This window comes from Tamandua tetradactyla, chromosome 3 (assembly GCF_023851605.1).
Source record: "Tamandua tetradactyla isolate mTamTet1 chromosome 3, mTamTet1.pri, whole genome shotgun sequence".
In the NCBI taxonomy this organism is placed as follows: Eukaryota; Metazoa; Chordata; class Mammalia; order Pilosa; family Myrmecophagidae; genus Tamandua; species Tamandua tetradactyla.
Genome location: NC_135329.1, coordinates 175,790,464 through 175,803,997, shown reverse-complemented (window position 1 = coordinate 175,803,997; position 13,534 = coordinate 175,790,464). Strand labels below are relative to the sequence as shown.

At 42.1% G+C, this 13,534-nt stretch overlaps 1 protein-coding gene and 1 pseudogene across 3 annotated transcripts in view; one reads left to right on the top strand and one right to left on the bottom strand.

The window, feature by feature from the left end:
* CASP8 (caspase 8) overlaps positions 1-5,960 on the bottom strand; it is a 50,905-nt gene extending 44,945 nt beyond the window's left edge. The window contains exon 1 of one of the 3 annotated variants that reach the window (XM_077154678.1): positions 5,890-5,960. The gene's annotated coding sequence lies outside the window, so the exon portion shown is untranslated. Of the gene's footprint in view, positions 1-2,768; positions 2,974-5,725; positions 5,860-5,889 lie in introns of those variants that run through there. The other 2 variants (XM_077154677.1, XM_077154676.1) reach the window with 2 other exon arrangements.
* Positions 933-6,397, top strand: LOC143675844 (acidic leucine-rich nuclear phosphoprotein 32 family member B pseudogene; annotated as a pseudogene).
* The last annotated feature ends 7,137 nt before the right edge of the window (positions 6,398-13,534 follow it).

The following is a 13,534-nucleotide window of genomic DNA, read 5'->3' as shown; positions in this document are numbered from 1 at the left end:
ACTTCCTGTTTGATGAAACCTCCTGAGTCACAGAGCCTGGGTGATGAGGGCTGGCCTCCCAGCAGCCTGAGCGGCAGCACCTTTCTCTACACCTACCAAAGAGGTTTGCAATTCAGGGGACAGAGTCCTGGGCGGGTCCTGGTCACCTGAGATTCAATGGAGCCTTTGGACGGCTCCTTTAATCTTTGGGACTTCGTTTTCATCTTCTAAAACAAAAAAGTGGGACCGGATAGTTACCAAAAATACTTTCTTTTCATATTTTAGGATCGTACAGATTTTTCTGGGTTCATCATTGAGACAGTCATTTTTTAATCAATAAATATTTATTGAGCACTTCTGATTTCGCTTTGGGGTACAACACTGAACAGAACACACACAAACCCCTGCCTACATGCTGGGAGTCAGGTTTTCAGATGTTAAAGGTAGAAAAAAAAGTTAAAACATCTATCTTCTTTGAAACTGCTGTTTCTCTTCCTCCAGATGTAATATAAACTTTCAAAAGGCAGGGACCCATCTTATAGGTGAGATGATTAAATGAGGTATCTGAAAGTTCCTCTTCGCCTGTAGAGGGCTAGGTAAAGGTGATATAGTGGCACCAGTGCCCTCAGTTAGCACTTGAGGCTGTCAGCTAGACTCCAAGGAAGGACACACCAACAGAGCAAAAATCTGTTAGAGGCCAACTCAACACCAGGAAGTGTTTCCCGATCTTCCTTGACGCTTTCCCAGCATCCTGAACAGACTCCATCCCAGCATTTATCCCACTGCTTTGTGACTATTTCCTGACTTAGGCTGTGAGCTTCCGAAAGGGCAGGGACTACATCTTCCATGTGTCCCCTGGATCTGCCATATCTAAAACAAAGGAAGCAGCAACATTCAGAACGGAAAAAGATTCTCTACAAATCACTGAGGAAAGGAAATCCTGCAAAAGGGCAATGGATATGAACACAGAGTTCCCTGATGGGGCAACTCAAATAGCTGAAGTGGATGAAGTAATGCTCAAACTCATCGGTACATTGGAAAATCCAAAATAAAGCAATGAGATGCCCGCGGTATAACCAGCAGATTGGCAAACATTTGCAAGTTGGATCAGGCCAAGGATTGGTGGGCACGTGGGGAAATGGAAGCTTCATGAGGACAAGCTGGTATACTTGGTCTGATCAAATATTCACAGGCACCACAACCCGGCACTCCTTCTCCTGACCCACTTTCCACAGTGTGGCTCTATATGTGGCAGATTATAAGACCTTGAATGAAATGTAGACTACTGGTGAGAGTCAGAGAGAAGCCATGGGAGACCTGGGGTGCTGGCAGACCCAGAAGTGTCCCCAGTGGTTCCTGGGAAAGAAAGAACGCAGTCTACCTGCTAGTTTCCTGCTGAGGGCCACCTCTGACCAGGCACTCCCCTGCTCCCGTTTCCCACTTCCTTCTTAGGCATGTCCTCCTATAGGATTCGTGGGGACTGTACATCTCACAATACCATGAAGCAGTTAGAAACTGGGAGCTGGCAAACTAGAACTTAGTGCAGGGTGAAAAAGTAAGAAACTGAGTGAGTACAGTACAATGTTTGCAGTGGTTAGATTCAGGTATCAACTTGGCCAGGTGATGTGCCCTGTTATTCTGTTTCTGTTGACTTAGATCATCAGTATGTGAAACTCATCTACGGCTGATTACATTTGTGGTTGGCTAAAGAGAGTGCCTTCCACACGGTGTGAGGTTTAATTTAATGAGCTGAACTTAAAAGAGAGAGGTCAGAAGAGAGCTCAGCAGCCCAGCACACCTCATCTCAGCACTCACAGCCCACATGTCCAGAGATGTAGAAGGGAATTGCCCCAGGAAAAGCCAATAAACCCACAAGCCAGGAGAGAAGGCCGGAAGATGTCACCGTGTGCTTTCCTGTGGAAAAGAGAACCTCAGATGAAAGTTAGCTATCTTTCCTCTGAGGAACTACAAATTTTTAATTAAATACATCTCTCTATTAAAAGCCGATCCATCTCTAGTGTGTTGCATTATAGAAGCTTCGGTAGACTAAAACAAATATATAGTAATACTAATATGTAATAATAATTGCTAACACTAAGTGTCTAGCGTGCCTGCCACATTTGTAAGTGATTTACACATATTGGCTCTTATAAATCTCACAACCACCTCATGAGCTATAGCTCATCACATTTAGTAACGAGGAAATAGCGACGCAGAAATTACTTACTTGGCCCTGGGTCACATCGTTAAAAGAAATAGACTAACAGTCCATTTTGCAAAGATAAAGAAAAATTGGGAGATATATCACTAACATTAGAGAGGTCCCTTTTGGGAGCAAGTGAGGGGGATGGGAAGTGGGGTGGGGAGAGGAAAGAAGTAGCAAAATGTAGGAGGGGAGAAGTGGGTAGTGAGTCTTAGGGACCGGGGGCCACAGAGCACCACACGGGAGAGGGTGATTAGCTCAACCCTCTGTCCCAGGCCACAGCGTGTGTCGGGGGGGGGAGGTAATAAGTACATAGACAAAGTCATCCAAAATCTCCAAAACGTGGCAGCAGGACAGAGATTGTGTACCTCTATCTGTGGCAGACATGAGATCTTGAGGATAAAATGTAGCAGAGGAACCGGGGATTTCCCAGAATGAAAAAGCAGGCTGGTGGGGAGGGTCAGAGATAGGCCGTGGGAGAACAAGAAGGACCCACAGCCCCCCCGAGCATGTGAGCCTTGGAAAGAAAACACACGGCGTCCCTGCAGGTTTCCCGCTGAGGGACCACCTTTGACCAGGCACTCACCTGCTCCCATTTCCAAGCACAGTCACAGTCACCAGTTCCCCAGTGACAGGGTCGCCTGAACTGCCTAATTCCACATGCTCAAAATTCCCAATGCTTGTCCACAGGACTATAGAAAATCCCCTAAAACCAGGCGAGGAAGAGGAAAAGCCTGCAAGAAGAGGTTTGCTTTCACTTTCGCTCATTCCACTCACCCCCGCCTTCCTCAGAGGACGCACTTCCTGGTTATATGTTAGGCAGTCTTCCAAGGAGAACTCGGCAGAGAACTCAACACAGCTTAAAAAAGAATCAGGAAAAAATCTACAAATTCAGACAGCAGAGTTCTTAAATTCTCCATATTAAACACTTACTTAGATACCATTTGCTCAAATGTCAAAACTGTGAATGTTCTCAAAATATCATGTAGAAAGTTTTACAAATTATCTGCTCTTTGTGGCTTTAATTTTAAATTGCTTTATGAAACTTCCTGCACAAACAGGTTTTACAATGATTTTATGGATACTTTATTTAAATGTGCCTATGGTTACGCTAAGATATCCATTTTTGGTGGTTCTAAGTGTATTGTTTGTTTTCTTAAATAAAAACAAAAAAAAGAAAGGCAAAAAAAAAAAAAATCAGAGGAGACAAACGAAGGGAGACCTGTAAAATCATTATCTTCCAGCAGAAAGACAGCATCTGATCATCACCAAGCATGGGAGAGAATTCCTCAACAGAAAAAACAACAGCGTAAACTTTATTTTGAAACCGCAGAAAGAAACAACTCACCATGAAGCAAAATGTTCAATGTTCAATCGAACTATTCAGAAGAGGGAGATGGCAGACAATTATTAATTTGCAAACAACAACAACAAAACAGCCAGGAAGCTGGAAGTTGCTCTATTGAAAAGCATGACACTGGCAACTTTTAGTATTAATAACCCCCGTAATTTTCAAAGACAGGCTTGAGCCCGTGGCAAGTAAAATGCCCTTCTCTCTTGAAAGGGGTTAGGGGAGGATTTTTCCCTTTGTGCTCTGATCCAAATCTCAGCACCGAAGCCACAGACTAGGCCCCTCCAACCCCTTCAGTTTTATCTTAAATCAAAGCAGCCTCAGGCTGAAAAGTGGAGAGAGTTTACACAATAAAGGGAAGGTCTGGTCCAACCCTTAGGGGCAACAACCCTTTAGTTCCCATCCCCAGGGCCCTTGGGATCAACAGTGACCAGCAGAGCTGGGAATGATGGTAATACTGAGGTGGGTCCCCCAGGGCCCTGAACCCCAGGCCCTCCTCTGCTTTTTTCAACCTCCACTCTCCCACTCTCTGCCTGTTTCCTGTTTCAATTTTTAAAGGGGTTTCTGCCTTTTCTGTTTTCATGTTTTATATTTTTAACCAGAACACCGATATTCTTACAATAACTATATATATGTTGCACCCTTTACATGAATTATCTCTAATTGTTACAGCAATACTGAGGATTGCTCTCCCATGTTATGGATGGGAAAACTGAGGCTCAAATAGTCACCTGGATTCAACTCAGTCCTACTGGGCTAAAGACAAGGATTTTTCTGCTGTAACAAACTCCCCTACCCCCAGTCCCACCCACCCCAACACAGGATTTGAAAAGAACCATGTGGACGGAGGAGCAACAAATCTAAGTAAAGATAGAGTAATGTAGGAAAAAAGGTCAGAAATTACTGGTTCTCTGTCACCTGAGAAAAAGGAGTTGGTTTAATAATGACAGGAGCTAACATTGATCAAACTGTTTGTGTGCCAGACATACCTAAATAGTTCTTTTGCAACTGCCAAACAATTCTCAGAGGTGCATAATATTTTTATTTCCATTTTATAGCTGAAGAAACTGAGGTTTAGAGAGGTTGAAACCCTTGGCCAAGCTCATTCAGCTAGTGAGTGACAGAATGAAGTCTGCCAAACATGAACCTGACTCTCAACCTTATTGATCTCAGAATTTAATGTAGAGGATTTTAAAACGCGGAGCACTGGAGCTCCCACATGAGCGGAGCTATGGGAGATATGCAGTTTGAGCAATTAGAATAGTGCCTGGACTTGCAGAGTTCTCAATAATTATCCACTACTATTGTTATTTTAGCTAGAAGGTGGGTGCTAATTATTCGGGATATTGCACAGATGAGGAAAGGAAGTTCAAAGTCACTCAGCTGTTGAGAGGCAGGGCAAGGACCTGACCCTAGGAGCTTCCCACCACAGGGCACCTGTTGAGCCCTGTGCACTACTGCCTCCCAGCAGGCAGAGCCTGGCAGAACTGGCCGAGCTGCTGGAAGCATCTGGGGACAGTGCAAAGGAGACTTACATAGAAATCTCAGATATGAGATTTCATTTTAAAAGATACATCCGAAACATTATCACCAGAGATACTGCAAAGATCACCAGTGCTAGTTTTCCTTGGTTTGTTTTGAATGCATTATAAGGCCCTTCCCCCACAGGAAAGTTAAGCTTTCTTAAAGGGCCCCTATTAAGTCCCGGGTACTTCCTTGAGCATCAACATTAGATCTTTAAGAGAAGCTGTTATTCGGAGTGAATGAGTTTTCTACTGTGGGGAGTGCCAGCCGCGCGCGCTCCAGCCCCTTTTCCTTCCTGGGTTTCTCTCGGCTCCCACGGGTCCCGGGCACCCGGGGGCTCCGCCGCCAGCAGCTTCCCCTGCGCCTCGCCGCGCCGGCCGCTGCTTCTCCCCCCTGGGCCCGGGACCGCGCCGCCGCCTGCAGCCTCCCTGCACCTCGCCTCGCCGGGCTGACCCGGCCACCTCTCCCTCCGCCCCCGCCCCTCCGCCTCTCCCCCCTCGGCCCGAGACCCGGCCGCCGCCTGCAGCCTCCCTGCGCCTCGCCTCGCCTCGCCTCGCCTCGCCGCGCCTCGTCGGGCCGGCCCGGCCGCTCTGCCCTCGCCCCCGCGGCGGAAAGTTAAGTTTGACGAGCCGGGAAGAGGAGCCAAGGACCAGAAGAGGAGGATCCACCTGGAGCCGAGGAACCGGACACGGCGGCGGTTCGAGAACTTGTCCTGGACAATTGCAAATCAAACGATGGAAAATTGAGGGTTTCGCAGCTGAATTTGTGAATTTAGAGTGCCTCAGCGTGGCAAATATAACCTTGACTTCAGTTTCAAATTTTCTCAAACTACCTCAGCTGAAAAAACTTGAGCTTAGTGACAGGAGAATCTTGGGAGATCTGCACATGGTAGCGGAAAAACTTCCGAATCTCACACGTCTGGACGTAAGCGGAAATGGTCAGAAGCTGTCAGCACCTTGGGAGCTTTGACCCAGCGGGGCTGTCTGGGGCGCCGGGGCCTGTGGCTGGAGGTCCCCGGCCCCAAGGGCTGCGCGGGAGCCTCAGGCCCGGCTCGCTGACCCACCCCGACGGCCGCGACCGGAGGCCCCGGAGCCCCGACTCGGATGCCCAGGTGGACGGTGTGGCCGAGGACGAAGAGTTTGACGATGGAGAGGATGAAGATGGAGAAGGGGGAGAAGATGAAGATGAAGTCAGCGGAGGGGAGGAGGGAGATTCTGGACACGATGGAGAAGTCGATGAAGGCGAAGGGGGTGAGGATGAAGATGAAGACAAAGAGAGGAAGAAGCGGGAAAGGTGAAAAGACGTAGAGAGAAACAGACGATGAAGGAGAATACTATTAAGACTTCAGATAACCTGCAAAAAAAGAACTGTTCAGTACTGGTTGGACCACTCTTTTGGATTCGGTAGCTGTTTTTTTTTTTTTTTTTTAAAGGTAGCTGTGATACAAACCCTAGAAAACTCGTCCACTCAAAGAGCCTAAGAATAGTTCCTACGGCATTCCCCCTTCCTCAGTCCATCTTAGAAATCTACTGCCAAGCTCAGGGGGTCTCACCCCAATAAAATTGTAAGCGTTGTGAGGTTTTCATGTGAGCCTTTGCTGTAGCATGGCTAGCTGCGCAGGGGATTCCTAACCAGTTACACTGGTTACACTGAGTGTGTAATAGCACTTTTACTTTCTGTACAACAAAGAAGATTTGTGAATAAAATCTTAACTTTTGGGTCTGTTAAAAATTTTTCCTCCTGTGGAGATAAGCCATGAAGAATACCAGACAACAGTGGAAAACAGACAACTGAGGGGGAAGTTGACTGCCACTGCCTAGGAAAAAACAGACCATTTCTAACAATAACGAGGAAATAAACATGTAATGAAAGATCTGTACAAAATGCTTTAGAATAATGTCATCCAAGTAGATGTGTGCATAGAATTGGAAACATCTGAAAACTCCGACACTACCGAACTGTTGCTACTTCAGATTCTTAACTTCTGCCTTATAGTTGACTATTCAGAAGGCCCAACTGGGAAGCTTCATTCAAAATGGCCGAGTTTAAACTTTTCATGTAGCATAGTATCCAAGTGAAGATCCACCCACAGTACTATATGAATTATTTAAATCTACCCATAGTCTATATTTATTTTATTTTTAGGTATAAAGAATATGTCTTTAGTAACCATTATTCTATTTAATTTTTAAGTTTTAAAAAATAATAAAATAAAATAAATGCTGACAATGAAACAAAAACCCCAATATTCGTCTTGCTTTCTTAAGCTGTATATAGCCAAACTAAGGGCCAGGCGGGTGCTTTCCCCTGTTTCACACTCTGGCCTCCTGCCATTGGCCCTGCCTCCTGCCCTAGACTATTCCTCCAAAGAGTGGTGAGGGAAGGGAAAAGAGTGCAAAAACAGAATGGCTAATGACTACACTAACCATCTTGACTTGCTTGAGCTCCCATATTATCCAAAGGAGGACTGAGTCAACTGGGAATCCAATGAATTAATTCCAGTTTGACATACCCACGATCCCTTGAGTGCCCAGGACATTTCCGCAGCTATAGCAATGGCAAGTCTCCCAGAAAAGAAACAATTGAAGCTAGCTACAGAAAAATCCACTGGCAAGCATCCTACCTCTGTGGTATCTGAACTGGCTGGCCGTCTCCAAAGACACTCCCGTTAGCAAACATCCTGGCTCTGTAGTGTCTGAACTTGCTTGTATAAAACTAATTGGAGGGAGCAGGCCACAGTAGCTCAGGAGGCAGAGTTCTCACCTGTCATGCCGGAGACCCGGGCTCAATTCCTGGTACCTGCCCATGCAGAAGAAAAGAAAAAAAACTGTTTGGAGGGAGTGTCTCAAACATGTATAAAACAAAGTTTATATCAGCTATAATTTTAAGGGCTTTGTTTGTTGAAATGATTAGACAATCGTAGGGATATAAAGAAGTTTACAATCACTGATCTCAAATATAAACTCTGCAACTTTTGATAGCCAACACTCACATCTCTACTTTCCTACAAGAGCCCATACCACTGATCAAGAAAGGAGGAAACTGAGATCATTGTTAGGTTATGATCACAATAATCATGTTACCGTTGTAGCTTTTCCAGTATTTTCTTGATGGTCTCAATATGGAGATGGTGAATATCCTCCCTGTTTTTGCTTCACTACATTCCCATACCTAAGAAATGGGGTACCTCAAACCCTAAGGACAAGCACCAAGAATCACTTTTTCTCCACTGAAAGCTATTCAGAAGCCTAAGCCAAATAGATATTATAATAGATATTCAAAAAAAAGTCTTAAAGATGTCTCTAACAGTTCATGCATTACTAAGTAAACATTGATTAGTGCCTAGGACATGTTTATAGTTTCATGAAATGAAAATAAAATGTCCTAAAATAAATAAATATCAAAGAAGTTAGGTTATAAAATTAACATTCCTTTGTAGCTTACAAAACTGAGATTCCACTTCTGGTTTCTGAATGAGTCACCTCATGCGTGACTTGACTTGCTGAGAATCATCCAGATCTGGCACAAATCATCTTGATGGGACCTTGCCCAGGAGAGCTGCCTGCCAGAGCCCTAAAACTGTGGGTTCATCCGAAAGCCTAGGAGCTCAGGTGTGATGGGTTAGAATTCTGTTTTGACTCTCAAATTCTGTTGGCAGCAACACGTTAAGTGTGCTTGAGTTGCCCCTTGGAAGTGCCAAAGAGATCCAAAGCTGAGCAGAAAGTCTTTTGGTCTTTACCTCTCCTTCTCATGGCCCAGCTCTGAGGGAGCCAGAGTGAATGCAGGATGAAAAGACAAAGAGAAAAAAATCTCCTTGACTGCAGGACCCCTGGCTGGGAGTCATCCCTCAACTAGGGATGAGGAGTTTGACTTGTAGGTAAGACAGATGTTTTAAAATGCCTGAAGCAAATTGTTAATGACTGAAGATGAGGTATAATTATCTAAATAGCATCCTTCTTATAAACAAAGGACGGCTGAAAGCTGTGATCTGCCTGATGTCTAGTCGGGGCTATCACAGAAGATTTGTGAAATCATTATGGAAAGTGGTGATGCGAGAAAAATAAAGGCACTTTCTGTTAGTGGCCAGGGAAGTTCAGCCCAATGAATAAACACTAGTTCTTTTTTTTTTTTTTGCACCTCTTAGTCTATCACCTTGGTTTTCTAGAAGCCTTCCCTGCACCTTTCCACTCTCCAGCCATATTCCCAGGCTCTGAGCTACCTCTCTTGTGGTGTCTAGACCTCTCCTCAGGTTTGTTTGTTTGTTTATTTGTTTGTTTTGGGGGGGTGCATGGTCGGGGAATCGAACCCAGGTCTCCCACATGGAAGGCGAACATTCTACCACTGTGCACCCCTCTCTTTGAGTTTTAATATCCATTTCTTATTTCCCCTTCAGGGCAATGTCGTGGCCTCCATCTCTCACTAACTTTCCTACAAGTCCCTGTAAGGATTCTTATAGGTTCTCAGACACGTGGTGCCACTCATTCTCCAGGTCAACCACGAATTTCTCTGTTTAGTCCTTGACTCGTTTTTCCAGTTCATTCCCATTATCCTCATGGTCTCATTTGGTGAGAGGAAACCGTGACAGTATCACGACTTGGAATTCTTTTCCTCAGGTACGTGGACATCTCCTTACAGGGAAGTTGGGTCCAAAAGGAGATGCCTGGACCCAGTGCTCCTCGCAGACCACCTCTCCCTGGAGCTGCCCCCATTTTGGGTCTGTCTGGTAGGTGTCTTTTGTTCCTTCCTAATGTCCCACCTTCACCAGGCCTTTCACACCAAATAGAAGCAGTCATAGAAGACTTTCTGGAAGAAAATATTAAACAGCAAAATGTTAACAATGATCGTCTCGGGACCATGAAATCACAGTTAATTTTTGTCTGTGTTTTGCCTTCTTAAATTATCTTTATTTTAATATTTACACACTACCTATATTTTGTAATCTATTCCACAAATCTTACATCTAAACATATTCTTGACTTGTAAAATAAGTATATTATAAATTTAGTAGACATAGCCAAAACTTAGTTCTTCCTATCTTTATTTTCTAATATTCTTCTGTTAATGTATATTCCTTCTGGTAATAAAAAGTTTTAATTAAAAATGTTTAAAGTGAAGACAGATTTTTATGACCATCTTGTTCCTATCTTGAAGGCCAAAGTGTTTAAACACCTGTGAGCAGGTAGTCATTGTGTTTTATTTAGGTTTACAAGCCCCTGGCATTTTTGTTTGTTCATGGCATAATGGTTCATTTTGAAACCATAAATTTTGAGGGTATTCTTAATATTATCACCCAAACTAGCACATATGGACACTTGTTATTCTTCTACTAAAAATCAGGAGTCACAGTCTTCAAACATTTGCGGTGCGAACTCATCTGATCCCTGATGAAACAACACCACGCAATCTCAACATGGCATGGCCATTGTGGAACAGAAGATTCAGGAAGATCTTCTCTTACATATGGGATTCCTCATCTCAGTCCCATATGCAAAATTCAAACTGGGTCAGATATTAAATGCTAAAGTCTTGTTATTTCTTCCAGATTAAATCCCTATGATATGTCTAGTAAAAACCCAAGAATAGTTTGAATCACTTTTTCATTCCACAAATATTTGTTGAGCACCAACTATATACTAGGCACTGTGCTAATGCTAAGGACAAAATTACAATGAAACTTTATATTCTGATTGTATAAAAATCAACCCAGGAAATATGTATTAACATAAATTCAGTCTTTTAGTAAAGCATATATTTTTAAGCAACCAAAGAAACTTGCCCAATAACAGAAACGGAAAAATTCAGTACTACTACAGGAAATGACATCCTCAAATGCCACTTCATACTTGTCATGTTGCCACAAGGAATACTGCAATCTCAACAGTGAACTAAAAGTTGAGGAGAGAGGCAGTAAAGAGGTAATGTGTGGTGAGCAGCCTGGGAGACTGACCAGGTTGAAGGTGGCCATAGCTTTAAACCACCATGTCCAGAAGGGAAAACTTCCAGACCCATTTTGGCAGCGTCTGACCCAAGCTGCTCAGCATCCGTGCCCAGGCCCTGGAAGGAGTCATCGCTCTTGGTGAATAAGCATGAATTTGCCATATATGGATATTTTGTAGCAATAAAACAGGAGAGCGGCATGTCCATCTGGTCTGTCCCAGGGTTTTCTGCCACACCTGAGGGTCAGGAATCAGCAGAAGAAGCAGTCCAACTGCCTGCTGACTTTTCATACAACTCTGAGCACTTGACTGGCTTCTACATTTCCATGAGACTCCATTTCAATCCTTATTATTGCTTCTAGGAACAGAAACACCAGGGAGAAAATAGATTTGCATCAATAAGTATTAAAAAGACAAACTGTAACAAGTGTTGGTGAGGTTATTGAAAAATTGACAATTGGATGTCAGTATGTAAAAATGGTACAGTCACTTTGAGAAAGAGTGTGATCATTTCACAAAATGTTAAACAATAGTTTTTACCATTTAATTCAGTAACTTCTGTCTTAGGTATCTACCCAAAAGAAATGCAAAACCATGTCCACAAAAGAATTGTATGTGAACTTTCATAGTGACATTATTCATGATACCCCAAAGTAGAAACAACCTAAATGCCCATCAACTGGTAAAGGGATTAAAAAATAAAACAACAGTGAGAACATCCATACAACAGCATCTTACTCAACAATAAAAAGGAACAAAACACTGATACATGCTACAAATTGGATGAACCTCAAAAAACACTGCGCCGTGTTAAAGAAGCAGCTACAAAAGACTGCATATTATATTATCCCATTTATACAAAGTGTCCAGAAAAGGAAAAATCTATAAAGACAGAATCTTGAATAGTGTTTGTTTAGGATTGGGGTTGGTAATGAGAGTGACTGAAATGGGCACAGAGTTTTTTTGAGTGATGGAAATTTTCTAAAATTAGATTGTGGTGAAGGTTGCACAATTCTGTAAATATACTAAAAAATCACTGAACAAATGCATTTTATAATATAGATATAGTAAATTATAGTATAGATATAGTAAATTATATCTCATGGCATTGTCTGTAAAGCAACAACCTCAGAAAACTTTGAAACAACAAGAAGTATACCAACATATGCATAATAGGAAAAGAGGAGAAAAGAGGGCTGAAATTATTTGAAAATAATAGCTGAAAAATTCCCAAATTTGATTTTTAAAAAAAATCAACCTAGAGATAAAACAAGTTCAGAAAAATTCTAAGTAGGATAAACAAAGAGAAATCTACTGCTAGACTAGTATAGTCAAACTGCTGACAAAGAGAGTATCATAAAGACACATGATATACAAGGGTAATAAAATATGATTAATAGCTTGCTTCCATCTGAAGAAATGAATGGGATGACATATTCTCAAATAGTCAACCAAGAATTCTATATCCAGCCAAACTCTATTCAAAGATGAAGATGAAGTGAAGACATTCCCAGATAAAGACTGGGAGACTTCATTGTTAGCAGACCTGCCAATAAGAAATACTAAAGGAAGTCCCTGAGGCTAAAAGGAAATAGCTCCAGATGGTAACTTGAAAATAAAGGAAGAAATCAAGAGCACAGGAAATGGTAAATATGCAAGTAAATATAAAAGACTACATAAATATTATTTTCTCCTTTCTTCTCTTAATTTCCTTAAAAAAACATAAGACTGAATAAAGCAATAACTGTAATACTCTATTGGTGGGTTTATAACATATATAGATAAAATATGTGACATTAAATACACAAATGTGTTATTAATTAAAGGTAATTGATCTAAATTGGAGTAAAGTTGTTATATTTTACTGAGATTAAGTCAGTATTAACTGAAGTAAACTGTGATAAATTAAGATGTATGTATATTTTAGTCTCTAGGACAACCATTATCTGAAAATAATTTTGAAATATGGTTCACAAATGAATAGAGGAAATAAAATGCTATGTGAAAAAATTTTCCAACACAAAATAAGGCAGTAAACGAACAGAGGAAAAAATAGACATGAGACATATAAAAAACAAATAGCAAAATTCAAGATGTAAATATAACCATATCCATAATTAGATTAAATGAGAATAAGCAAAAAATCCACTTGAAAAACTGATGTTATCAGACTGGATATAAAGAAACATACAACTGGGCAGGCCACAGTGCCTCCCTCAGTGGCAGAGTTCCCACCTGCGGGAGACCCCGGTTCGTTTCCTGGCGCCTGCCTATTTAAAAAAAAAAAAAGTGTCTTCAAAAGAGACACTTCACATTCAAAGACACAAATAGTATGAAATAAATTGATGGAAAAAGATATATCATGTAAAACATAACCATAAAAGAGATGGAGTTGTCATATTACCCGTCAAAATAGACCTTCACAGAATAAGTATTATTAGAGACAAAGAGCCTCATAACCCATAATACATGAAATAAAACCAGAGAGAATTAAAGGGAGAAATAGATAATTCAGCAATAAAAGATCCTTACCTCACACCC